The sequence below is a fragment of the Clarias gariepinus genome, chromosome 24, assembly GCF_024256425.1.
Source record: "Clarias gariepinus isolate MV-2021 ecotype Netherlands chromosome 24, CGAR_prim_01v2, whole genome shotgun sequence".
In the NCBI taxonomy this organism is placed as follows: Eukaryota; Metazoa; Chordata; class Actinopteri; order Siluriformes; family Clariidae; genus Clarias; species Clarias gariepinus.
In genome coordinates, this window is record NC_071123.1 from 9,142,185 (window position 1) to 9,167,608 (window position 25,424).

Genomic DNA, 25,424 nt, shown 5'->3' on the forward strand with positions numbered 1-25,424 from the left:
CTTTATCTTAGTGAATATTAACGCAAAGGTGTATTGTACACTGCGGCAAAAATGAAAATGTTAAATTCATGAGAATAAGTTCAAACCGAGCATCAGAATGAGGATGAAAGGTGATTTAAGTGACTTGCCATGGTCCTTGGTCCCAGACATGATGGTCTGAATATTTCTGAAACTGCTGATCCACTGTGATTTTTACACACAACCATCTCTAGGGTTTACATAGAATGGTGTGAAAAAGAGAAAATACCCAGTGTGCAGCAGGTCCCTGGGCGAAAACGCCTTGTTGATGCATTCTCCAGAGGAGAATGGCCAGACTGGTCCGATCTGATATGAAGGGAACACTAACTCAAATAACATCTTGTTTCAACCCAAGTATGCTAAAGGTCATCTCTGAATGGAGAACATGTTGAATCTTAAAGCAGAAGACCTTACCGAGTGCCATCCCTGTCAGCTAAGAACAGGAAACTGAGGCTACAATTCACATGGACTCACCAAAACTGGACAGCAGATGATTTGAAAAACAGATGAGTTTCGTTTCCAGCTGAAACATTCTCATGGTAGGGTCAGAACTTGGCGTAAACAACATGTAATCCATGGATCCATCCTGATTTGTATCAATGCTTCAGAGGTGGTGGTGGTGTGGATGAGATTCTCTTGGCACACTTCAGGCCCCTAGTACCAAGTGAACGTTGTTTAAACTTTACAGTCTACCCAAGTATTGTTGCTGACCAGGTCCATCCCGTTATGATCACAGGATAACACACCATATCAGAAAGCTGAAATCATCTCAAACTGGTTCCTCAAGCTGTACTCAAACGGCCTCCGCAGTCACCAGATCACAATCCAATACAGCGCCTTTGGGAAGCGGTGGAACGGGAGATTCGCTTCCTAAACGTGCAGCCGACAAATCTGCAGATGGTGTAATGTCAACCTGGACCTAAATCTCTGAGGAATGCTTCCGGTATCTTGTTAAATCTACGCCATGAAGAATTAAACAAAGCAAAAGGGGCCCAACATAGAACTATGAAGATGTACCAAATGGCTGGTAAACCCACGTCTCAGTATCAGAAGCTGACACACAAGTCTAGATTTGACTTTTTTTTTTTTTTTAATCCAAACCACAGAATTCTCAGAAAATGTCGTGCTTGATAAGTGACATGACTCACTCACAGATCACGCCTACAGCATTTCACATACTGCTTCAAAAAAGTGCACACCCGTGTTGCTGTAACTGTACAAGTCCACTTGGTTATTCTCTCTCCGTGTGCCCCTGCACTGTTTCTGGCCCTCTCCTTGTTGTTTCCACTTTAGGTTCTTGCCTGTTTTTAATGAACAAACTCTACCAGAGCACAGTCAAAGTTTCACCACACCACAATGGTAAAAGAATCGTTTGGAGAGCTCACAGCTTTTCCTTATGAGAACAGCTTGGAAGTACGCTAGGTGTCTTATGAATGTGAATAGTTGAGCCGTAACAGAAATTGGGGGTTGTATTTCCGAGATCAGTGCCGTCTATGTTTTGGTAAGGGTTTAGGTCAAGGTTATGTTTGTGTATGGAGAATTCATTATGGACATAATTACAGAGGCATCCATGATGTTTCTATTATTATTATTTGATATCAAGCATGAACATAAGTGCTTTGTGGATGCGGGCATGTCATGTACAGGAGCCAATCTCTTGTGCGTTTGGCTTTGTGCTCTCAGGCGGGTAAATTACAACGCTTCAGTGCTATAAAAGTTTATTTTTATACATCAATAAACATAATAACCCTTTCCCAGGCATCACCAGAGTAGAAACAAGAAGATGGGGCCACCGTTCAAATTAAAGCAAAAACTCTTTTACGCGTCCAAATGCTTCATGCTTCCTGCTGGAGTTGAGGTTTATTATATACATATACAAGAGCAGGATAGAGATTCATGTTCAGGTTAAGGTCCATGTATTGTAATCTGTGTGTTAGGTCCAGTACAAGATGGTCTGGATTTGTCAAAGGGCAAATCATTTATCCACATTTTTAAACCATGAACTTGTTCTAAATTTTTGTTTGATAGAGACAGTGCATAACAAACTCACGGTAGGTCTTAAATGTTACCAGTGGCTGAAAAGTGTGTGTGAAATCAGGTCGTTATGAACCAGTGAGTATCTTATTACCAGCTGCAATAAACATCAGACAGAATAGAAGAGAGGGGGTGTAACCAGAAATGAGAGAGACAGAGTGGTAAAAAACATTTCATTTCATGTAGGCAAGGCAAGCCTGTCTGTGTGTGTGTGTGTGTGTGTGTGTGTGTGTCTTAATATTAACGATATGTGACTTTCCTTATTGATTGATTGATTGATTGATTGATTGTGGCAGAACGCTAGCTCAGTAGTTAGCACTGTGGCCTTGCACCTTCAGGGTCCGGGTTCGATTCCCGTCTCTGTGTGCATGGAGCTTGCATGTTCTCCCCGTGCTCGGTGGGTTTTTGCGGGTACTCCGGTTTCCTCCAACAGTCCAAAGAAATGCATATTAGGCTAATTAGCCTTTCCAAGTAGCGTGTGAATTAGCATGCGGGTGTGTGTGTGTGTGTGTGTGTGCCCTGAAATTAATTGGCACCCCATCCAGGGTGTACCCCACCTCGTGCACAGAGCCTCCTGGGATAGGCTCCAGGCCCCCAATCATAATAAAAGTACAATAATTATAGAAAATTCTAACAATAATTAAATGCTAATTGAAATAATTAATCAGTTAAACAATTTGTATAATCTGACAAATTCTCCTCTACTGAATAAAAGAAAAAAACAAACAAAAAAAAGAATATTTTGCACAGGAGAGATGTAAAGTGGCAGGCGAAAGTCGAGCCGTGGGTGAAGTTTGCTGGAATGTTACCAACTACATGGGTGAGTTTACACAGATGAGACGAGAACTATAATATACTGTTGCACTGTAAATGCTGGCATTATTTTTGGTGGGTGATTTGTTTTTGTCTCTTATTAACAAGGCCCTTATTTACGTGCACAGATAATGAAGCATAATATTCAGGAATACTAAAAACAAACAAAATATGTACAGTGCTGTGAGCCAACACCATTTCTTCATATTGAATTACATAAAAAGAAATGGGGACGAATGTTTAAGGCTGCAAAGTCCCTGAGGATAAAATGAAAAAATTGGTTGTTTATAGGCCTGCAACTAACGATTATTTTGATAATCGATTAGTTGGACGATTATGTTTTCGATTAATCGATTAATCGGATAAAACCTAACCGCTTCTTAAATTTGATATTTTGCTTATAACTATTTAAAAAAACATAAATCAGGGTATTATTTATGTATAAAAATAAACTTTTAAAAATGCAAAAGCCACATATAAAGTTTAATAATCTTTAATTTTGACATTTTAAACCTTAAATGAAATGTAGTATATAATATATACAGTTTATATATATATATATATATATATATATATATATATATATCAGTGACGTGAGCAGCCCAACTAATCGATAACGGCATTCGTTGACAACGAATTTCATTAGCGATAATTATCGATTTTATCGATTAGTTGTTGCAGCCCTAGTTGTTTATGTACTGTAACGACCTCCGCAGCAGCCTCATTTCCCTTCTCGTCTGTTCCAACCACTCAGTTGGAATACCACCAGTATACAGAACTAATCAACCGCCTGATCATCTCTTGTCATCTGCACCTGTTTTACATCGTTTTTTTGCCCAAAGTTAGATATTTTTTATGCTTAAATTGAAAAACATTCCTCTGAAATGGGTCAGGTACAGGGACTGGACTGGAAATAGGAGTCAGGAAAGTTAGGCTTCAGGAAGCCTGGGGAACTATTCCTCAAGACCTTTTTTAAAAAATACAAGAAAGTCTGGCACTTTTTCATCAAATCATGCAAACTCCATGCACACAGACCCCGAGGCGGGAATCGAACCCGGACGCTGGAGGCGCGGGGCGACAGTCAGTGAAATATCAGAAAACTGATGTTATATTGCCATATCTTTAGACTATTGATTTTCCATGACCGTGTTAATACATCCCCGAATTGATCGTTTAAGATGATCAATTCAAGCTGACCTTTGTCTTTGTTTACTCATGATTGCTTGAGTCACGATGTTCTTGTGCTTGCTCATGCTTAGCCTTGGGCATTATCTATCTATATGGTCTAAAGTCTGTCCTTTGCAAATACACATCAGTATAAAAGCTATACGTGTCCAGCATATGTTTAGACTTTAGACTTTAGATCAGCTCAGGATGTCTTCGTGTCTCGTGCGGTAAACCCTTTCCTCCATCATACTCTGGCTCTCAGACGAACCTGATGATCGTCTTTTACCTCCTGATGAAGCTGCTTTGTTTTTATGATCATCCGGTAAGATTTACAACCACACGTTTAAAGAGCTGGTGACAGGCGACAGCTGGCGTCTTTCCAGTTCAAGGCCTCTTCCTCGACGTCCACATTTACAACACGGTTTCAGTTCACTTCCCGACGGCTGAACTCCCAGCAGACTCTCACACGCTACTGAGCCCATTTTACAGGGCTGATTGGCGTCACACTTTCCTAAACCTCATTGGTATTCCGAGGTGTTGCGACTCCGTCACTCGTTTCTGGCTACGCTCGTTTCTGCCGCTTCACCTACAGCTCTACAAAGTCGATGATGATTTTTAATGAGGATTCCCATATTCAAGGGCTGAGCATCGGTGAGATTTAACTGGGCCAGAAATACTTTGTAAGAACTAGAGAAGGAAAAGCACAAATGTGTCATAATGGAAGAGACAGGAATGGGGGGAAACATGAGAGACATGGGACTTGAGCCAGGCCAGCTTAGGGAGAGACAGAGAGAGAGAGAGAGAAGACAGAGACAGACAGAGAGAGAGAGAGACAGTGTTTGCCAGAGACAGTGATGTGTTGCAAGGAACAGAGGAAGATGAAAAGAAAGCAAGATTTAAGGACGGAAAAATATATACACGCAGAAGAAAAATAAAGAGGAAGAGAGAGAAAGAGGCAGCAATACAACCTTGACACACACACACACAGAATTATTTATGGGCACACACGGTCTTGGAGCTGAGGATGCTGGTAAACATGAGCATGGTGGGGGGAGACACAGAGTCACAGAAACACAGAAACACGCACAAACACCAGCACAAAGATTGGTTCATTGTTTTATTTCAGATGGCACGAAAACTATAAAGTTCATTTAATCAGACTGGCTGCTTTTTGGATCAAAGCAGCAACATTTTAACCGTAACTATTCCCCATATTTATTACAGCGACGCCTACACAAGGTGGAAAGTACGAAAATAATCGCACATCATTATTGTCTAAACAACATAACAGAAATGACATAACTTAAATTTCCATAAAAAAAAATTTGGCATGTCACTTATAATTTTCTCCAATTTGTATAAATTTTATCTAAGTATTAAAAATAGTATGCATACAATTAGTTAAAACTGTAAGTGTTACTACAAACCAAATTGATTTTATATATTCAGCAAGTATTATAAATAAAATTGAATTAAAATCGTTACCTACCGTAAGAATTATTGACTCAATTTGGTGGGTAAATACTAAATTTAACATTGTAAGTAAGTACTATAAATGTTATATTGTAGGTTAGCACTGTAAGTATTATAAAGTTATTATTGTAGGTAGGTAACATAAGTATTATCGTTAATAATACCACGTTAAAGTTATAAAAACTGTAAGTATTAAACGTTTTATATTGTAGGTAACATACGTAGTACAGTAAGTAATACCAAGCTAAAACTGATAATATTTAAAGCATGTTCTATATTAATAACGCTAACAATATTACTTATAAGTAATATTATAAACAGTATTAATTTAATAGTATAAGTATGTGTTGTATTGTAAATAATAGACCAACTCTGCAATTCTGATTTAATATGCAGCGGAATAAACTAAATATGCTAATTAATTTTGAGCAATCTGTAAAAGATTTTTTTGAAGCTAGATGCCAATGAAACTCCAGCAGGTTTACACACTTTGGTGAGCTCCACGTCTGACGTTCACCTTGTAAAGCCCTCAGCACTCACACAAACCCGCGCACAAAACACAGAAGTAGCTCGGCAGCTGATAATAACAAGCTTTGTTCCCGCTCACTATCTACGCCACCTATTGTACCCCGTAATTAGTGTGTAACAGCCTGATGAAGACGCGGCAAACATTTACTAATAGCCAAAAGCGGTACAGATGGAGGAAATATCTCATCACCGAACATGACGGGCCATGATACAGCCGAGCCCAACCCACAAAGGCTGGTGCGCTCAGTGTGTCCCCGTGCGGTCTCAGCGATGGGCATCGGGTCCAAAGCACATGTGACAGTTTGCTCTCTAGCTCTCTTTGCTCTCTAGTGCTTAAAGGGGGACAGGGTGGTAAAGCACTCTGTTTGTGGTAAACCCCCCATTTGTTTCTCTGGGAATCCCTTTGACCCCACACACACACACACACACACACAGGAGTGAGATTAGTACAGATCAGACACTCTGAAGCAGAGGTGAAGGAGACAACATGACACTTTCAGACAGGTGTGTGTTAGACTCTGCCTGTGTGTGTGTGTGTGTGTGTGTGTGTGTGTGCACTTCTTTGACACCGTAGAGAACATGAAAATCAAAGAATTTTGACCTTCTGAGCACATGACTGACCCCGACAAGGGCATTGTTTACTTCACTCGCATAACAGGAACTAGCCGCACTAATAATAATAATAATGATACTATGGTAATGAGAAGCTTTTACTCATAGTAAGGTTGTGTGTGTTTCTGTACTGTACGCAATAATTAATTTACCCCAAGCGCCTCGAGCGAGTGTTCACGCAGCGTCTGAGGGAAGGCGGAAGGAGCAGCCATGGTGTTTGTAATGTCTCCAGTTACGCCGCACTGAAGCCTTCAGGCAGACGTTAAACATGACTGCAAAGCAAACACGCAACAGGATGTGGGGAAACAAACGAAATATCTAATAACGCAATCTGTCCGCGGCTACGGCGGTTTGAACTGCATCAGGTTTCAGAAAGAGAAATTCCACTAGGATGAGCCGTCGCTAGTCACTCGGGTCACGCTTTTGTCATACACCCCATACAGTATACAGTACACACACACACACACACAAGTATCTGGGCATACAAACGCTCCGAATTAATAACTGAAATTTTGCAAGACATTTGTCTCGGCATCGCGAAGCATTTTCGGCATACGAACGAACAAACTGAGCCGAACCGAACACCGGCCAAGTTGCGGGAGCCATGTTCGGGAGCCGTTTAAAACTTACTTGTAGAAAGTAGAAAGCCAAGTCAGTGGATTTTTTTTGCGTTTTGTGCAAAATCTATGGGTCCCAAGAATTCCCTTAAAGACGGTAATAGCAAGAATTTGAGCCACTTTCGTTTTTGTTTTATAAGTGAATTTTGTGGCAAAGTCTTTTATATAAATAAAAATAACTCAATCATTTAAATGGTCCTGATCTAATGTTGCTTGGAACGCTTGGCGGGATAATACACACACACACACACACACACACACACAAGCCGAGAAGATACAGGTTTAAATATCTATTAAGGGCAGATTTTCACACCTGTGACTTCTGTGAGTGTAATTAGTGTCTGAGTATAAATAGCCAACAAGTTGTTAAGCGCTTGAAATACACGGTGAGCGTTTCATTCAGAGCCACACGGTCTTGGCTGAATACTGAGACACGGGGAAGGCAAAAGAACTGTCAGATGACCTTAGAGAAAATGTAGTCGATCAATTTTAAAAAAAGGTGAAAAATTAAGGGTTCAGCAAAGATATCAGCCAGGATGCAAAAAAAACCCACATGCAACTTCAGCTAAAATAAAGACGTCTTTGGAATAAACGTGATGTGACTGCTTAAAGATGAACAATATGGAGGTACTCCAACAAAGTTTGAACTTTTTGGCCACAACCACAAACTGTAGAGAAGTCTACACAGCGTGTGATGAGAAGCACACACCATCTCTACTGGAGAAGCACGGAGGTCCTGTAGATCTCTGATGTTCTGCGGGGGAAGAGGGAGGAGCGCTGCAGTAGCACTGACAAAATTTCCTGGCAAGATGAATGCAGCAGGTTAACAGAAATGTTCTGGAGGCCCGTTCCTATTCATCAGCCCAGGAGCCGTGCACGGGATGCACTTGGACTTTCTAACAAGACAATGATCCAGAGCACAAGGCAGAGTCACAGTCTCCTGAACAGGGTATCACTGAAACACTCCCGCGGTTCATGCAAGACAACCCAGGACATTACAAGGCCTGAAGCCTTTTTGCCGAAGAAGAATAGAAAGCTGTACAACCTGAGAACATAAATGGTCTCATCTGCAATTATCACTGAAAGAACACATTATTAAAAACTAACGGTATGCAAACTTTTGCTCATAATCATCTAATTATTTTCTTTATTGTCTTGTTTTGTGTAATGATCAATCGAATGTGCGATCCTACGATACATCTTATCGCTGAAGCAAATAATGTGTGATGATCATCAGTTCTATAAAACCAAAGAACAGTGAAAACCTCGGATTGCGAGTGTTCCACAAGACGAGCAAAGATTTTTAATGAATTTTAACTTGGAAAACGAACAAGTCTTGGTTTACGAGTACCGAGTATCATGTATCACGCATGCACTTCTTGTTTTGACGCCGAACATCACAAGATCACAACTGAGCCAACGGGTTTTCTCTCTCTTGCGCTGTGGACTTGTGGGTAATCATCTCCCCTGCTGGGTGTTAGTGTGCGTCTCTCACTGGTATAATCAACATCCGTGCACGCGCGTGCTGTTTACTATAACACTGTGACCACGTGTGTAAAACATATTTTATTTTGTGTCTGTATGTGTGTGTGAACAGCACGCGTGTGAAGCAAAAGCAAGTCTCATTAAAGGTGTTAAAGATCCAATTACTCTCTCTGCTCAAGGCTCAGTCTGCTTATTGTGTCTGTGTGCGCACGCGTCATTGCACACCGTGTCACACACACATCCTTCATGTTACCTCAGGTAATCACAATGCACATATAATTATTGTATTGGTTGAATGTTTTAACAATAATTTAAATATTTATTTTGGTGAAATGATTTGTATAAAGTGGCATGGTGGCTTAGTGGTTAGCACTGTCGCCTTGCACCTCCAGGGTCTGGGTTCTATTCTCACCTCGGGGTCTGTGTACATCGAGTTTGCATGTTCTCCCCGTGCTTGGTGGGTTTCCTCCAACAGTCCCAAAGACATGGAGATGAGACTAACTGGCATTTCTAAATTCACCGTAGTGTATGTGTGTGTGTGCACCCGGAGATAGATTGGCACCCTATCCTGGATGTATCCCGCCTTGTTCCCTAAGTCTCCAGGCTCCAGTTTCCCCCATGACCCTGTATACAGGATAAAGCAGTATAGACGATGAGTGTGTGAATGACTGATTTATATAACAAGACAAATCCACTCGAAATTAAATGCATTAAGAAATAAATAAGGTTTAATTATTTTTTAACGTGAATGTTTTTTTCTAAAGCCATAGTTGGCCACATGACCGTGGCTTGTTATGATACTTGAGGAGGAAAAACACAGCTGAGGAAAGTTGAAAAGACAAAAATGCAAGCATACAGTAACACATTCTGTACAGAGACATAAAAGTAACACCAACCACTTTTTAATCAAAGTTCACAGGACAGCGGTTGGAAAAAATGGCGATCGTGTAATATTTATGCACTTTGCATAAATGTATTTAGCAGTAGCTCTGGTTGCAAAAGTTATGCACATTTCAAAACAAAGTTATCTGTTTATATGCCTCCCCAAAGAGCATTTTAATGTCTCTTATTTCAGTTATAATGTGAAAATCATAAAAGGTTGAAAAACAAAATCTGATCAGATAAGCTGAATATATCATTAATATGATTGATATGGTATGATGTGGATGTTTTATTACTCTTAACAGCACATCTCTTTTGCAGATGGTTACATTACTACTGAAATGATGACATCATACATTGTTTAGCTGGTTATAATTACATTCGAATTCTAATGTTCTGCGAGAGAACCTACTGTAGTTCCTGTTGACACTGTAGCAGTGTTAAACTGTCACTTCCTCAACGGTTTCGTTTTTTCTTCTCGTGTAGACGATAAAACTGAGAAAATGCAGCTTGACATGTTCCTGAGAAATCATAAAAGCCCTTCATCCTGAAGACGATCCTGTAAAGATAAACTGAAAGGAACTGGAACTGCTACGAAGTGCCGACACTGACACACAAATCTCTGAGTCTCTGACCTGCACTGTGTCATCGTTAATCCGATAAAACGATCGCTCTCGGTGACTGCGGAGCGTCCATTATACAGTACATGCCACACACAATATTGTAACAAGGTGTTACTATGGAGACCATCATGCATTCATACAACTTCGCTTTCAACATTTCAGATATTGGCACAAGTATTCACTCACCTGCCTTCACATGCATATGAACGTATAGGGTTATGGGTTAGGAATTGGCTCATTCTTTGTACAGTATAATATAGTATATATGTATATAGTGTACTGTTTATACACAGATTCAGCCAAAAAAATGTATACACACTTCAGGAAAAAAAAAAACCTTTTCGCTATACATTATATATTGATATACTGTGTATAGGATCTATATTATGTATATATTTTCATATTATTGATATTATATTAATATAATAAACATGACCCAAAACACACAGGCAGGAAAACCAAGGGGTGGCTCCATAAGAAGCATATGGACTATTTAAAAGCAAAATAACTGGTCTTTAAGGGTGATCAAATACTTATTGACCTCACTGTATATACATATATACATATAGGAAGGGGAGTGAAAAAATATTTAGATCTTTATTAACTAAAGACAGTTACATAATTTTTCTATCAGAAGTGAATCTTCGTCCTCTCACAGCTGCTTTCAAGGGATTAAACAGATGAAAGTGTGATGGAACGAGATCAGGACTATAGGGAGGACGCTTTAATAGCACAAAAAGTTTTCGCAGACTGTAGACCGTGTGGGCAGAAGTGTGCAGACGTGCACTGTCATGCAAGATCATGACGCCCTCGTGCAGCAGTCCTTTCCGTATAATCTGAAGTTTCATCACTTCAGTGTCTCACCCTAACGAGCGCTGTTGATTGTTGAATTTTTATTCATTTATTGATTTTTGCAAATGGACATTAATTTTAAGAGGAAGAGACAGGACAACATGCTCTACGTTGGTCGTTTACATTGCGTACTGTACGTGTGCACCTGCAGTTACTTTCATCATCCCATGAAAAATGACACATAGTGTATGTTTGAAACTACTGTTACAGTAAGTGTCATATAAAATGATTCATTACTTCCTGACCAATCACCATCCAGAATTTAACCGCATGTTTGTAAGGCAAAAGCATCATAAACACAATTAACACCTTTTGCAACCAGTACGTTTTTTTTCTTTAAATCAATTATGTTTTTAATCGAGTGTTTATCTAACAATATATTTGGACCTGCACTGCATTATGGGTCAGTGCTGTAACAGTGAAATCTCCCTGCATTACTCACAGAGAAGCAACAAAATCGTTATCCCTTTCCATAGACATGAACAATGAATCTCTCCGGATTAATCACTAAAACTGCTCTGCCAGTTCTTACATCGTGGCCATGACCGGAAACAAGCCAACTCCATCTATCCAAGTCTGCGCGTTTGCTTTTTCGTTCCTCTGCAGTCATTTCTTATGCGGCGTACATTTAATCAAGTCATTTCCACACACTGATCCCTGATGAGCTGCAGGCTCAGAATAGACTACCGCCCATCTCACTTTTTCCATCATCATGACCAGTCTAAACTCTTCTGCTCGAACTTACACTAATAGAGTCCTGTTACAGGATAACCTGGAAAAGGCCGCCGGTCTTAGCAGATATACACACAAACACACACACACACACACACACGCGCACACTCAAGGAGCCTTTAGCACATTCATTCACACCCACTAGGAGTGGGTGAAAGCTGTCTGTGATCTCGCCAGGAGCCTCGAATGCTGTCAAATTGATATACAGCATAAAGCGAAGAAAACTGAAGCTCAGACCGCTGGGTTATACAAGACACGCAGGTTCAGTCTGACTCGATACGACTCGATACAACTGAGGTGGATCCCGGAGTCAAAGATGCCTGAATAGTGCAAGTCTGGTTGGCTTTTTTGTTCAACTCCTTTAAATTTTTCATTGCTGTATGTATCTGTCTACAAAAAAAAGACCGTGGGAGGAAACCGGTGCACCCGGAGAAATCCCACCAAGCACGGGGAGAACATGCAAATTCCACACAGAGCCGAGAATGGAACCCTCGACCCCGGAGGTGCAAGGCCAGTGTGCTAACCACTACACCACCATACCGCCATCTAATAGAGATCGGTGTATCATTTTACATTACAGGTAACAGTAATGAGCTTTATAAGGTTAACAATGCCACGCTGTGCCATGCTGCTGCATTATAATTGTAAATAACTGTAGTACGAAGAGGAATAAAATATAACGATTTAATGTCATTCAATGTCATTTTGCGTAACATGCAAGTGTAATATTTTCTGAGCACAAATAAATAAATAAATAAATAACCCTCACTATAATATATATATATTCTACATAACTTGGCTGAGAGATGTGAAGCGTGCCACTAATATAGAGTGTATACCGATGCATGTTACATGCCTGCTGAGCTGGCACAGTGTGTAAGATCCGAAGGTGTGAGTTGAGACTGCGGGCGTGCTGTAAATGTCTAACGTGTGTATAACACCGTAGCGTATGTTTAGGTATGGCACAATCAATAAGCTGCACAGAACACACATGACTCAGTAAACCTGGCACAGGTTATTCCATGTTAGAAATATTCAATAACATTGAACTCGTTTTGAATCCTGGATCAGGAAGCCGTCGCATGGTCGAGATGGACTTTAAAGGGAAACATGGCAATCACACGTCACACACATGACTGTACAACACTGCTGCCAAGATTATAAACAAAAGACATCACTGTGATACGCCGATTTGTGATTAATGGAATTAATCACTTCTTATTTATAACGCCTGTCCACGAGATCTCAGGATTCTACGTGAGGGACATCCTGGATGGGATGCCAACCCAGAGCGTGCACACACACACACACACACACACACACTAGGGGAACACCAATTATAGACATTACATGTTTTTAGATTGTGAAAGGAAACCAACGAAGCATGGGGAAACATGCAAACTTCACACACACACACACACACACACACACACACACACACACACAGAGCAAAGGAGAGGTTCAAACCCCTTAGCTGGTACAACAGTGCTAACCGCTGTGCCAGTTGAATACGACTTGAGCAAACCAGTTTCTAAAAGATAATTCAATTAATAATAATAATCATAATAATACTTATTATTATTATTATTATTATTATCATTATTACTTATTATTATTATTACTGTAGATTAACCTGCTGTGAAGCTATAAAGTAACAGGCAGTGAGTTGTATTATTATTATTATTATTATAAGACATGTCATATTAAACCAGACTACTCTAAAGCTCTCTCTCACACACACACACACACACTTAAAATTTGCATACTGAAAAATAAAACTTTCACTCACTCACCAATTTCCGGAAATATTGGCCCCCCTCTATGTCTTTTAATCGTCTCAGCTGTAAGAAGTGTGTGTGTGTGTGTGTGTGTGTGTGTGTGAGATCAGCTCACTGAGCCGACTCCTGACTCGGTTCTCTGTATCCGAGTCAGCTGATCGATGCAGTCCCCGGACTGGATGCTCGGTGTCCTCGCGCTGATCCTCCCTCGCATCCGGTTGGGGTTTATTTCCCTCCTCTCGCGGTTTATTCGCTTCTGGTCGCGGCTCTCTCACCTGCCGGTGAACTCGCTTCCGCTCGCCGCTCTGCACTGAGCGTTACTACCCGCCCGCGCTTTCCGCTCCGGCTCGCGGTGCTGGGGCGGTGCTTGGGGCAGTTTCTGCACCGCGCGCGCTGATGGGGTGGAAAGTTGGAGCTCGGTCCAGGAACGGACACCGAACAGTGCGCGAGTCCCGAGCGCGTGCACAGCGCGCGATTCAACAGCCCAGTGTGCAACTTCCAAGCTCTGTGAAACATTTTCCCCCGTTTTCTGTTCCCCGCGTCGGGTCCTAAAGCCCGCCTCATTGTGCTCCACAGGAGAGTGACATCTAGCTGCAGCCCTCATCATGGGCAAAACCTACACCAACGGTGAAAGTTTTAATACATTTAAGGCAGACTGGGCACTGGAATCCTAAGATAAAAGAATTAATTAATTTTTGGTGCATTTATTCTTTAGTTGAACATTACCAAAATAGATTTTATGCCATTTCAAAGAATAAGACGTTAACCCTTTGATTTTTTTTTTTATGTGACCACTTGTGGGCTATGGGTTACTGGGTTACTGATCGGAAGGTCGGGGGTTCAAACCTCAGCAGCGCCCAGGCACTGTCGGTCAAGGCCTTTAACCCCATCTACTCCAGGGGAACGGTATCCTAGCTGTCACTGTGCTCTGACCCCAGCTCACAAACTTGACTATACAAAGGAACATGTGACAAATAATTGGTTCTTAAATTGTGACAGATCTTAACGTTTCTTCCTCTCCTAGCTAGCTATCATCTATTCTTTCCAGGTTGAGGCATCCAATCAGAATCAGTGTAGAAAAACACCTAAGGAGTCCTGTCAATTCGTCGTCTACCTTTTTTTTTTTTTTGCTACCCAATTTAGTTAATGCTATACAGTAACTATGTGTGTTCATTTTAATATACATTAAAATATTTATCTATAACAATAAAATCACCTGCTTAATGTTGTGTGTCACCAAAAAAACTCTGAGCCAATATGGTGTCTGGCACTAAAGTGTTAGGAGCAGATTCTTTAGGATCTGTAAGTTGCAAGGTGAGTCGTCTATGGATTAGACTTGTTTGTCCAGCACACACCACAGATGCTCAATCAGATTGAGATCTAGGAAATCTGGAGGCCAAGTAATGACAAGAATGCTTTGTCATGCTCCTCAGAACATTCCCAAATCCTTTTTTATTATGACAGGGTGCGTTATCCTGCTAAAAGATGGCACTGCCATCAGGGAATACCTGGTCTGCAACAGTTCTGCCAGGGGTTACATGTAAGAAATATCCACATGATAGCCAGGACCCAAGGTTTGCCAGAAGAACATTGCCCAGAGTATCAAACTTTCTTCATCGGCATGTCTTCTTCCCATAATGCATCCTGGAGCCATCTATAGCCCAAGTAATTGGAGCACATGCACCTAGTCATCCACATGATGTAAAAGAAAATCCAGCTTTCATTGTTCCATGCTCCACTTCTGACATTTGCATACCAATTGTAGGAGCTTTCAGCAGTGGATTGGTATTACTATGGTCACTCAGACCAGTCAAGTTTCAAGTTTTATTGTCATATACAGATAACAATGAGGCATCATTACCGTAATGAAATTCTTAGACCCGTGTTCCCCAACTTTACATAAACATTAAAATATAAAAATATAGAAAGAGAAAAAAATGGAGGTAAAGGTACTATAATAAAAAAAATAATAATAATAGTAATAATATTATTGCAAAGGTATCTGTTTGTGCAAAAAAGCTTTAAGATAATTTTGTATTTTCATATAACAAGGTATAATGAAGTATTTTGAATATGGATTTAAAGTGGCATTGTTTAAGTGGCATTGTTAAGAGTCCAGAGGTTGCGGTGAGTGTATATTGGTGTGTGCAGAATGTCAGCAGTTCAGAAGCCCGATGGCTTGTAGATAGAAACTGTCACTGTATCTGCTGGTGCGGGTCTTGATGCTCCGGTACCGCCTGCCCGTCAGCAGGAGCGTGAAAAGTCTGTGACTGGGGTGGCTATGGTCAGAGACGATCCGCTGCGTCCTCCTCCTACTATAGGAATCTGTAGAGTTCCTGCATGGCTAGCAATTTAGTCGTGGTGATGCACTGTGCTGATCTCACCACCCTCTGCAGAGCTTTGCGATCTAAAGCATTATAGCTGCCATACCAGGTTGTGATACAGCCAGACAGAATACTTTTGATGGTACATCGATAGAAGTTTGTGTATACTGGGGTCCATGCCGATCCTCCTCAGGTGCCGCAGGAAGAAGAGCTGCTGTCTTGCCGCTTTAGTGATCACACCAATGTGGTGTGACCAACTCAGATCCTCGCTGATATTGATGCCCAGGAATCTGACTCTCTTCACCTCTGCTCCCTCGATGTGGATGGGGGTGTGGCTTCCACCCTGCAGTCTCCTGTAGCCCACGATGAGCTCCTTAGTCTTGCTGACATTAAGCAGCAGGTTGTACCATGATGTCAGGGCTCTCACTTCTGCCCTGTATGCCGACTCAGCTCCATCAGAAGTGCAGCCGATGATGGTGGTGTCGTCTGCAAATTTGATGATGGTGTTGGAGCTATGTGTTGCTGTGCAGTCGTGGGTGAACAGGGTGTACAGTAGGGGGCTGAGCACACATCCCTGAGGGACACCGGTGCTGAGTGTCCGTGAGGATGAAGTATTGTTGCCAATCCGAACCACCCGAGGTCTGTCTGTCAGGAAGTCTAGGATGCAGCTGCACAGGGAGGAACTGATGCTCAGGTCGCGGAGTTTCATGACCAGTCTGGGTGGTATGATGGTGTTGAAAGCGGAGCTGTAATCAATGACTCTGACACCCATGACTCTGTCACCAGTTCACTGATTGTCCTTTCTTGCACTGCTTGGGAGGTACAAACCATTGTTTACCAGGAACACCCCAGAAGACCTGTCGTTTTGGGGATGCTTAAATCCAGCTTTTTAGCCCTCATAACATTGTTTTGTAATACAATGTATGCATCAATTGGTCCCATTTTTGGTTAAGTCAGGCTTTGCCATTAGTACATTAATAATGCGTTGTTAACTTTACTTTTACAGCTTTATAAGCAACTCACCTACACATAGAACAAGGAGGTAGTTGAGAACAACAGCATGAAGTTGTAACTAAATGGATGTTTTACTATTTTATTTAAAACTTGCCTATAGTTTTCTTAATGGTTTTCTAGTTCAGACTGACTGACAACCCAGTCTTTTTGAAAATCTTAAGTTCCTTTGGAATTTTCACTATTCTAGACATGTCTTAGCTGACTGTAGTTTCAGTAGACATTAGAAGGCATGAACTCAGTCTAAAGAAAAGTTTTTAGGTAAGTTTAGCTAACAATAACTCTACCTACTGTAGATTGACCTAAGTCATTAGGTGTTTGTTGTAATTGTCCTTGCTAATGCAAGGTTAGACTAACATTAATTCAACTAGCTAAGCAATTGAATTTCTAGCTAATAGTAGGTATTGCAAATAAAAATGATTCAATGTTTTAAGGCAAATACATTTTTATACAGTTTTATATAACTATTAAAAGGTTTAGCTATACATTCAGTAATTTCTCACTAAATTGTACATCCCTAAAAATTCATTTTTAATTCTACTGATAATAAGTGTCATAATACACTTGACTTCATACAACACCCATGTACACCAGTATACCTGTATCTAATAAGTCAATCTACAGTAGGTACAGTTACAGCTTCAGTTAACTTTTACTTCGAATCAAAGTGAGAAAAATAAATCTTTTTAGTGACTTTGATCACGGCATGTTCGTTGTTGTCAGACAGGCTGGTTTGAATTTTTAGAAACGCTTCTTTTGGAATGTAGCCTCAGAGTCTTGTTCTTGGCTCACAGAAGTGGAACTTCTGCTGTAGCAGATCCTCTACCTTAAGGTTTGATCAGCTCTGACCATCTTTCTTTGATCTATCTTCACAAGAAGGCATTTCTGCCACTCACTAAATGTTTCTTGTTTTTCACACTATTTCCCTGCAATGAACCTTGATGCTGTTGTTATGTGGCACTATTTCAAATCCCCCCATCTATTCCACAAAGCAAGAATGCAGTTTGTCTGTTGCTGGGAACAGGTTGAACTAGCCCAATTAATTAGCTGGAACACATAACAGACAATAAGCCGGCACATCGGCTTAGTGGTTAGACCTCCAGGGTCCGGGTTTGATTTCCACCTCTGTTCTCCCTGTGACTGTTGGGTTTCATCTGGATACTCTGGTTTCCTCCCACAGTCCAAAGACATGCCGATTAGGCTAATTGGCATTCCCAAATTGGTCATAGTGTGTGAATCTGTGAATGTCTGTTCCCTGTGATGAATTGGCACCCTATCCAGGGTGTACCCCACCACATGCCCTTAGTGTTCTGGGATAGGCTCCACGCCCCCAATGAACCTGTATACAGGATTAAGCGGTAAAAAATAGAATGTGCAAAATTTGGGCTAAAGAAATATCTCAGGCCCTGTGACCCTACATAAGTTAGGCAATATGGAAAATGAATAAAAAAGACAAAATACATCACAGTGCAGCACAAAAACATAGCATTACTTTATTGCTAGCAGTTACATGAAATAAACCAGACTCAAATAACATTGTTACGCGCAACGAGAGAGCGCCAGCGAACATAGCGGAAATGTTGGCCTGAGGCTTTCTGAGTTTTTTTTTTTTTGAGAGCACAAACAGGATATGCTTCCTCACCAGAGACATTATCAGGAGAGGATAAAGACCATGGCTACATAATGCCTCTACCTCACTTGACATTTTTTTTTTTATCCAACTTAATTGGGCCTCCAAGGAGGCATAACATGAGACCGGACATAGTGAGTGGCGCTTTCACTTGCCCCAGTGGCAGCTAATGAATTTACTAAGTTACAACCTAAGCTTATTGGCTTTTGACCAATAACACACACAACATGCAAATTATTAAAATGATTATGCGAGTTGGATTAGAAACAGACAGCGGCTGCCTTGATGCCTCACTGCCTATGCTGACAGTGTGCTCGGAAGCTGATAATGTACCTGTAACATGTAACCAATGACATTGTATCTGAATAAAAATGGATCAATATGGAGTTCGTCCCCCTTTTGCAGCTAGAACGGCTTCCACTCTTCTTGTAAGGCTGTCCACAAGATTTTAAAGTGTTTTTTTTTTTTTTGGAATTCATGTCCATTCATTCTGTAGAGCATTTATGAGGTCAGGCACTGATGCTGGTCGAGAAGGCCTGCCTCGTGACTTCAGTTTCAGTTTATCCCGAAGGTGCTCAATGGGGTTGAGGTCAGGGTTTTGTGTTAGGGCCAGTCAAGTTCTTACACACCAAACTCATCAAACCATGTCTTTATCCATTTGTGCACTGGGGCTCAGTCATACTGGAATAGAAAATGGCTTTTCCCAACTGTTGCAAGTTGGAAGCATAGCATTGTTCAAGATGTCTTAGTTTGCTGAAGTATTATGATTATCCTTCACTGGGGATAAGGGACCTGAATTCAATAATTAACAGGGTGGGCCAAATACTTTTCTCTATATAGTGTATATTAACTGCATCTCACCACACATCTGGGTTAGGTATAAATATTATAAGTAGTTTTATTCTGAATAGCACAGCTTTTTAAAGGCATAGTGTTATACAGTAGGAAAATAATCAGTAGAATGGTGTGATGCAGCTTGACATAAAGTATAGCCACTGCTACAACCCTTAAGTTGATTATATTTCATTAACACCATGCCCCGAAGTGATTTATTCCCCTGATACTACAGCAAATTTGCCAATGATTAAAATTTTTTAAAAAAATCTTAATTAAAAAAATAGCACGTAATATATTTTTAATGAATTTATTTTTTATTACGGAAGATCCCTGAGAAAATGAGGCGCTTTACTGTTATTACTGACATTGTAATAGCTACAATCCTGATCTTCTCCAATAAACTCTCTTTATTTCTCTCTTTCATGAAGACAAAAACACAGCTCATTAAATTACAGAGAGACCGCAAACAGCAAGGCTGTCCATCCTGGAAACATTTTACATCAACACTTACTGAACACTGTGGTATACAGTACATCTAACCGTTCAGAGGGTGTAAAGTCAGACATGCCTTTATTAAATATACACACTGTAAGTGTGCAAGTAAGAATCAGAACAACAAAGCCAATCTAATTTATCTGAAAGGGCACCAAACTGCCCTTATACTACTGAATCTCACATTACCAAATCAGATTATTCACTCCATTACAGTCTCTAGGAGGCCAAAGGTCCGTGCAAGCTTCCGATATCACAGCTGTTAAGTGCTTGATCGTTTGGGATTGACTTTTAATCCATTCATCCACTGATGTTTGTCAAGAGCTGCCGTCTGTGGTGTGACATTAGCATAAGCATATGTGCTCACGAACACACACCCACCCACCTTGTTTTTCTTTTCCTTCACTCTATATCCTGGAAGGTTTTCTGTTTTGCAAGACGGCAAGACAAAAGATGAAGGACATATTCCAGGTGTCTGCGTTGTGACTGTGGTGACGCAGAAGCCTCCTATCCCCACACTGACTCAAGGACATGCAGCCAACATGGTCTGTAATCTGCGGACTGTCACTGGAAATGATGCACGCCGGTACAAACACGTGTCAGGCTCCTAAATTTACGTCAACATGTTCATCTCCATCAGACAGTAATGTGGTAGAGTTGGGAGACTCAGGAGTGGGTCATTGTAATACATAATACAACACATCACAGTGATGTACACCATGTGCTTTGGATAAATAGAGTAGTCATGCTTCATGTCTGATTTACTTGTACACAAGAGATCTGCATTGCAGAGAATGAGTGCAGGCAGAATGTCATTAGCATACTGGAAATGATGACACGTGGTGTCGATCTGTCCAGCTTTAATGCATTTCCTGGTATTACAGTACTGTGCAAAAGTCTTGAGGTTTATATTAAATTACATTAAATGATGTAGATTGAAAGAAATCAAATAAATGGGAACAAATGTTTTACTGCGACAGGCTGCAAAGATCCAACTAAAAAACTGGTCGTTTATGTACTGTGACAACCACAGCAGCAACCTCATTTTGCCTCTCGTCTGATCCAACCACTAAGCATTCAGCATCACCATTATACTAATCACCGGCCTGTTTATCTGTCATCATCTGCACCTATTTCTCACTGGTTCATGGCTAAAGTTAGATGTGTTTTATGATTGAATGGTTCATAGATCACTGTGTGGCTTAACAAACAAAAAACATTTCTCTAAAACTGATCTGGTCTTGTACAAGGACAAGCGAGGAGAAGATAAAGACCTATAATAATAGGCCGATAATGCCTCTAACCTCTGTTTCAGTTCATCACAAAGGTGCTCTATGGAGTTGCTCAGGGCTCTGTGTTAGGGCCAATCAAGTTCTTACACACCTAACTCATTACTGAGGCACAGTTATATTGGAATAGAAAAGGTTCTTACCCAAACAAAACATAGCAATGTCCAAGATGTCTTGGTATACTGAAGTATTAAGATTGCCCTTCACTGGGGATAAGGGACCTGAAGATGAGAGCCATTAAAGTCCTTGAAGAAGGATTCCATATAATGTAGACCAAGAAGGTGTAGCTACTGTAGATCTTTGGAAGCAAGATATGAAGAAATAAGACTTTTGAACAGTTCTGCCAGGGATATGAAAATAGACAAGGTCAGATGATGTATAAGGGTTTTTCGAGCAATAACAAACGACTAATGTAATTAATGTGCAACAGTAAGATCATGAAAAAGAAATGACTGATTCTATATTATTGATGGGCGAATACACAGAATGGATAAATCAACAACTCTTTAAATCGAGTACAGAGTTATGAAGAAAAGGCTTCTGGGTACTGACACTGACTGTGTCGCACATTGCACCTTTGATTGGATCTCATGAGAACAATCAGTCAGCTTTACATTTCCTACTTTCCCTGTAGTCATGCGTTGGGAGGAAAAGCACAGCCAGACGAAATAACGATCCCTCAATGGCACTAACGAGAATCTACCTTCTGCTGTCCTCCCCATGGGAGCGTATCCCAGCAGGCTCTGCAGAAACCTCCTGGGTGGAGGGTGCATGTGTATTTGTGTGTGTGTTAGAGAGAAAGGAAGAGAGAGAGAAAAGGAGAAATGATGATACTGCTGACTCGGCATGACACTATAAAACATTCACATTCAGCACTCAAAGCTCTGTGTTTTGTTGGTATTGTGCTAATATCTAATACTGACTTCTTCATAGTACTTTAGCATAGCAACATTAGAAGCGTGATAGTAGGAGGTTTTGTTATGTCCTATGTTCAGGTGAAAGATTTGGGTTGGAAGAATATTCCAAATCCAATCAGATTCTAATTTAGAATTTCAGCTAAGCCCCAATTAGTCCCAATATTACTATCTAAGGAAGCCTTAAGAGGCTAGATAACTATATTCCACCACCTCTCTGTTATTTGTGTGTGGGGGTAACAGGTGCATGGAGCCAATCTCAGGGAACTTAGGGCACATGGCAGGGTACACCCTTGATGGGTGAGCTGCACACTCACACATCAAATCATTTGCCAAAGGCAGTTTGGAAACACCATAATTCTATACTAGTCATCATTGGACTGTGGGAAGAAACTAGAACATCTCACAAGAACTCCTTTAATGGCCCAAACTTGTGGAAATGGCTTGGACCGAGGTCAGGACTCCACTGGGGTTGTGGCAATAACTCCCAGCTGAATTTCAGTAATGTTCAAGTGGTGCAGTGGGCAGTATGAGGTCGTGCCTTTGCTGATCATGCTGACGTTCCACTTACTCAATGTTCACAGGAGCGACTCCAGTGGGATCTGAGCCACCTCAGCTATGATCGTCATTCACAGACGTATGGCCTTCCTTAAAACGTTTACATCATTCAAATATATTACTGTGGCTAAGTGTCTCATTACCGTACTGTGCTCTTGTGTAAATGTCACTTGGCTTCATGCCATCACAAGTCCCATATTGACTCAAACAACTCTCATAAAAAAAGGCTTTCCAAGACAATGCTTGTTTGTGATTACATGTACCTCCTGTCTGTCTGTTTATAGACATGCCACATCCTCCACTCACTCCACCCACACCCCAGGTCTGTTTGACAAGGCAAACATGGTAGAGTCTTCCAACAGCACCCTTAATGACAAGAGACATAGTAAAACTAGAATACATCTTAGTAACACTTGTCCAAGATAAGTTAGCAATGTTCCAGGACATGTATATATCAAAACAGTAATAATAAAAGATGGCCATTCGAGAAACTCATTGGAGTTATTTTATTTTATTTAAATAAACAGGACATCAAATGTACTATTGCTTTCTTGAGGAACCAAATAACTATGCAAAAACACATGCACAGCTAAAGCGATACCATCAGTCAAGCTCAGCTGGTCATTTCATTTACATTTACACCAATTGGCAGATGGCCTTGTCCAGAGTGACTTACAGAAGCGCTCCATCAATAAATATATATTTATACCGGTTCACTTGGTTACTGACCATCAGTACCATCAGTCTAAAGCATGTACAGAAATTACTGGTACAATTGGTTGATATAGCCACCCCTAAAAGAAAGGTTTTTAAGGGAACATCTGATACCTCTTTTTCCTCCAAGGCAGTTCCAGAGCTAGTTCAGAGCCCAATTTCGACCAGTTCTTTGTTTTCAGACAGAACAAAGAATGTCAGGGCTGGGACAAGATTATCACAACCAACTACAAGTTTGTGACTGCTATCTTTAAAGGAGGGACTCACACGCAATGGGCAGCTCAAATGCTTTCTAGTAATGATAAAGCCAGGAGAACTACTCTCCTGTTGTTGTACTTGCTGCTAGCGTTTTTGCTTGCACTAGAATTCCCACTATCATTGCCGCTAGCACTAGCATTCTCACTATTATTCCTGGTAGCTTTGCCGTCAACATTGCTGGGAAAGTACAGACGTACACAGACATATACAGTGACGTAATAATATGCTTTCTAACCCGTGAAAAAACAAAGCCAGTTCTAAGAAGGTTCGCTTTTGAACTGGTTCTAAACCAGCACTAGCACTAGACATGAACTAGCACCTGGTTCCCTTCGGTGGAAAATGTCTTGATAATTAACAGCTGCTAGCTTGTGAAAAGTGGTTCTGCTTGGAAGCAGATTGATCTGACCAGTGGATCCAGAGTCTATCCAAGGAACACAAGGTCTAAGGGAGGAATAGACCTGGGATCAGACAAAAGTCCATCGCATAACACCATCCACAAGGACATTATCAATTACATAGCTTCAGTAATTTTACATGGGACACTTTCTTACTCAGACTCAAGTCATTATATTGATGACATCGTATGACACAGTGAATAACCTGTACAGGATTACTTTGGGTAACAGCACCTTTTAGTGGGATTCCAGTCTTCCCTTTTCCACCCTGTGATCAAAACCTGGTCGTGTCATTATGAAGCCTGACTTGAGAAAAGCTGAAATAGGCCACAACACTGTGAACACAAGGCTACTTTTAAAATCAGAGACGGTGATGAGTCACCCTTCCACATGACTATTATTATGGGGTTTAAATTTATTATTATTATATATTTTTTTTACAGCTTATCCATTAGAGTAATGCAGAAAGTATGGATCGTTGCTATGAGATAAGAATTGCTCCCTCAACTATCAAACTGTAACTAATTAATTGGCACTGAGCACCGGCACACAGATCCTGCAAAAAGAGAGAAAGGAAATTGATGTTTTTCAATCCAGCAAAGGCTCTATATTAAGTAATAGTGATTCAGTGCATGCCCACTTCCAGCTCTGCATGACTCAGTTGAAGTTTGATGGGCACTGCATCATACTTCTGAGTTGTGTTCCACCAGAAGTTAGCAACTTTTCAACTTTCAAACAAATCCAATCAAAAGATGTGCATAATAAGTGAAACTTGGGTTTTTTCTCTCTTGGACGAGATCAACTGGCGGCTTGTCCATAGGGAAGGTGAACCAAAGCCCCATCGAATAAATATACTGTAACATACAATTGAATATAGTCATTGTCCCGTACAAATACTTATATTTTAAATTCCGATAAATAATGATGACCCCTTTTGAGTGACCATTTTTTTTTAATTGTCAGGAATTTTGTGATCACTTGAACTTTCTAAATGTTATGAATGCTCTGTCCAGTTTGGCTCCATGTTGCTTTACTACACATAGGTGGTTACCATTTCCAAACAATTTGGAGTTCAACAGTAAGAAAGATTATTCACAAGTGGAATGCATTCAAGACGGTTCTCAGGAGTGGACGTCGCAGAACATCCACCCTAAGATCAGACCATGCAATGCTCAGACATTCTCAGACCCTAGAGTTAAATGTTAAAGTGCATGACGGCACATTTAGAAAAAGACTCGACTGAAGTATGATTGGTTTGGAAGGGTTTCCAGGAGAAAGGCTCTTCTGTCCAAAAAGAACATAAAAGCATGACTGAGGTTTGCAAAACAGCAGTTGTGGCAAAAACCATACAGCATTACAGCAGAAATAGCTCTGTCAAGCATGGTGGT

The 25,424-nt window shown here is 40.7% G+C and overlaps 1 protein-coding gene across 4 annotated transcripts in view; it reads right to left on the minus strand.

The window, feature by feature from the left end:
• Positions 1-14,101, minus strand: part of camkk1a (calcium/calmodulin-dependent protein kinase kinase 1, alpha a) — a 114,290-nt gene extending 100,189 nt beyond the window's left edge. For 2 of the 4 annotated variants that reach the window (XM_053485537.1, XM_053485534.1), the window contains exon 1: positions 13,630-14,101. The gene's annotated coding sequence lies outside the window, so the exon portion shown is untranslated. Of the gene's footprint in view, positions 1-13,625 lie in introns of all 4 variants that reach the window. The other 2 variants (XM_053485536.1, XM_053485535.1) reach the window with 2 other exon arrangements.
• Between the last annotated feature and the right edge of the window lie 11,323 nt (positions 14,102-25,424).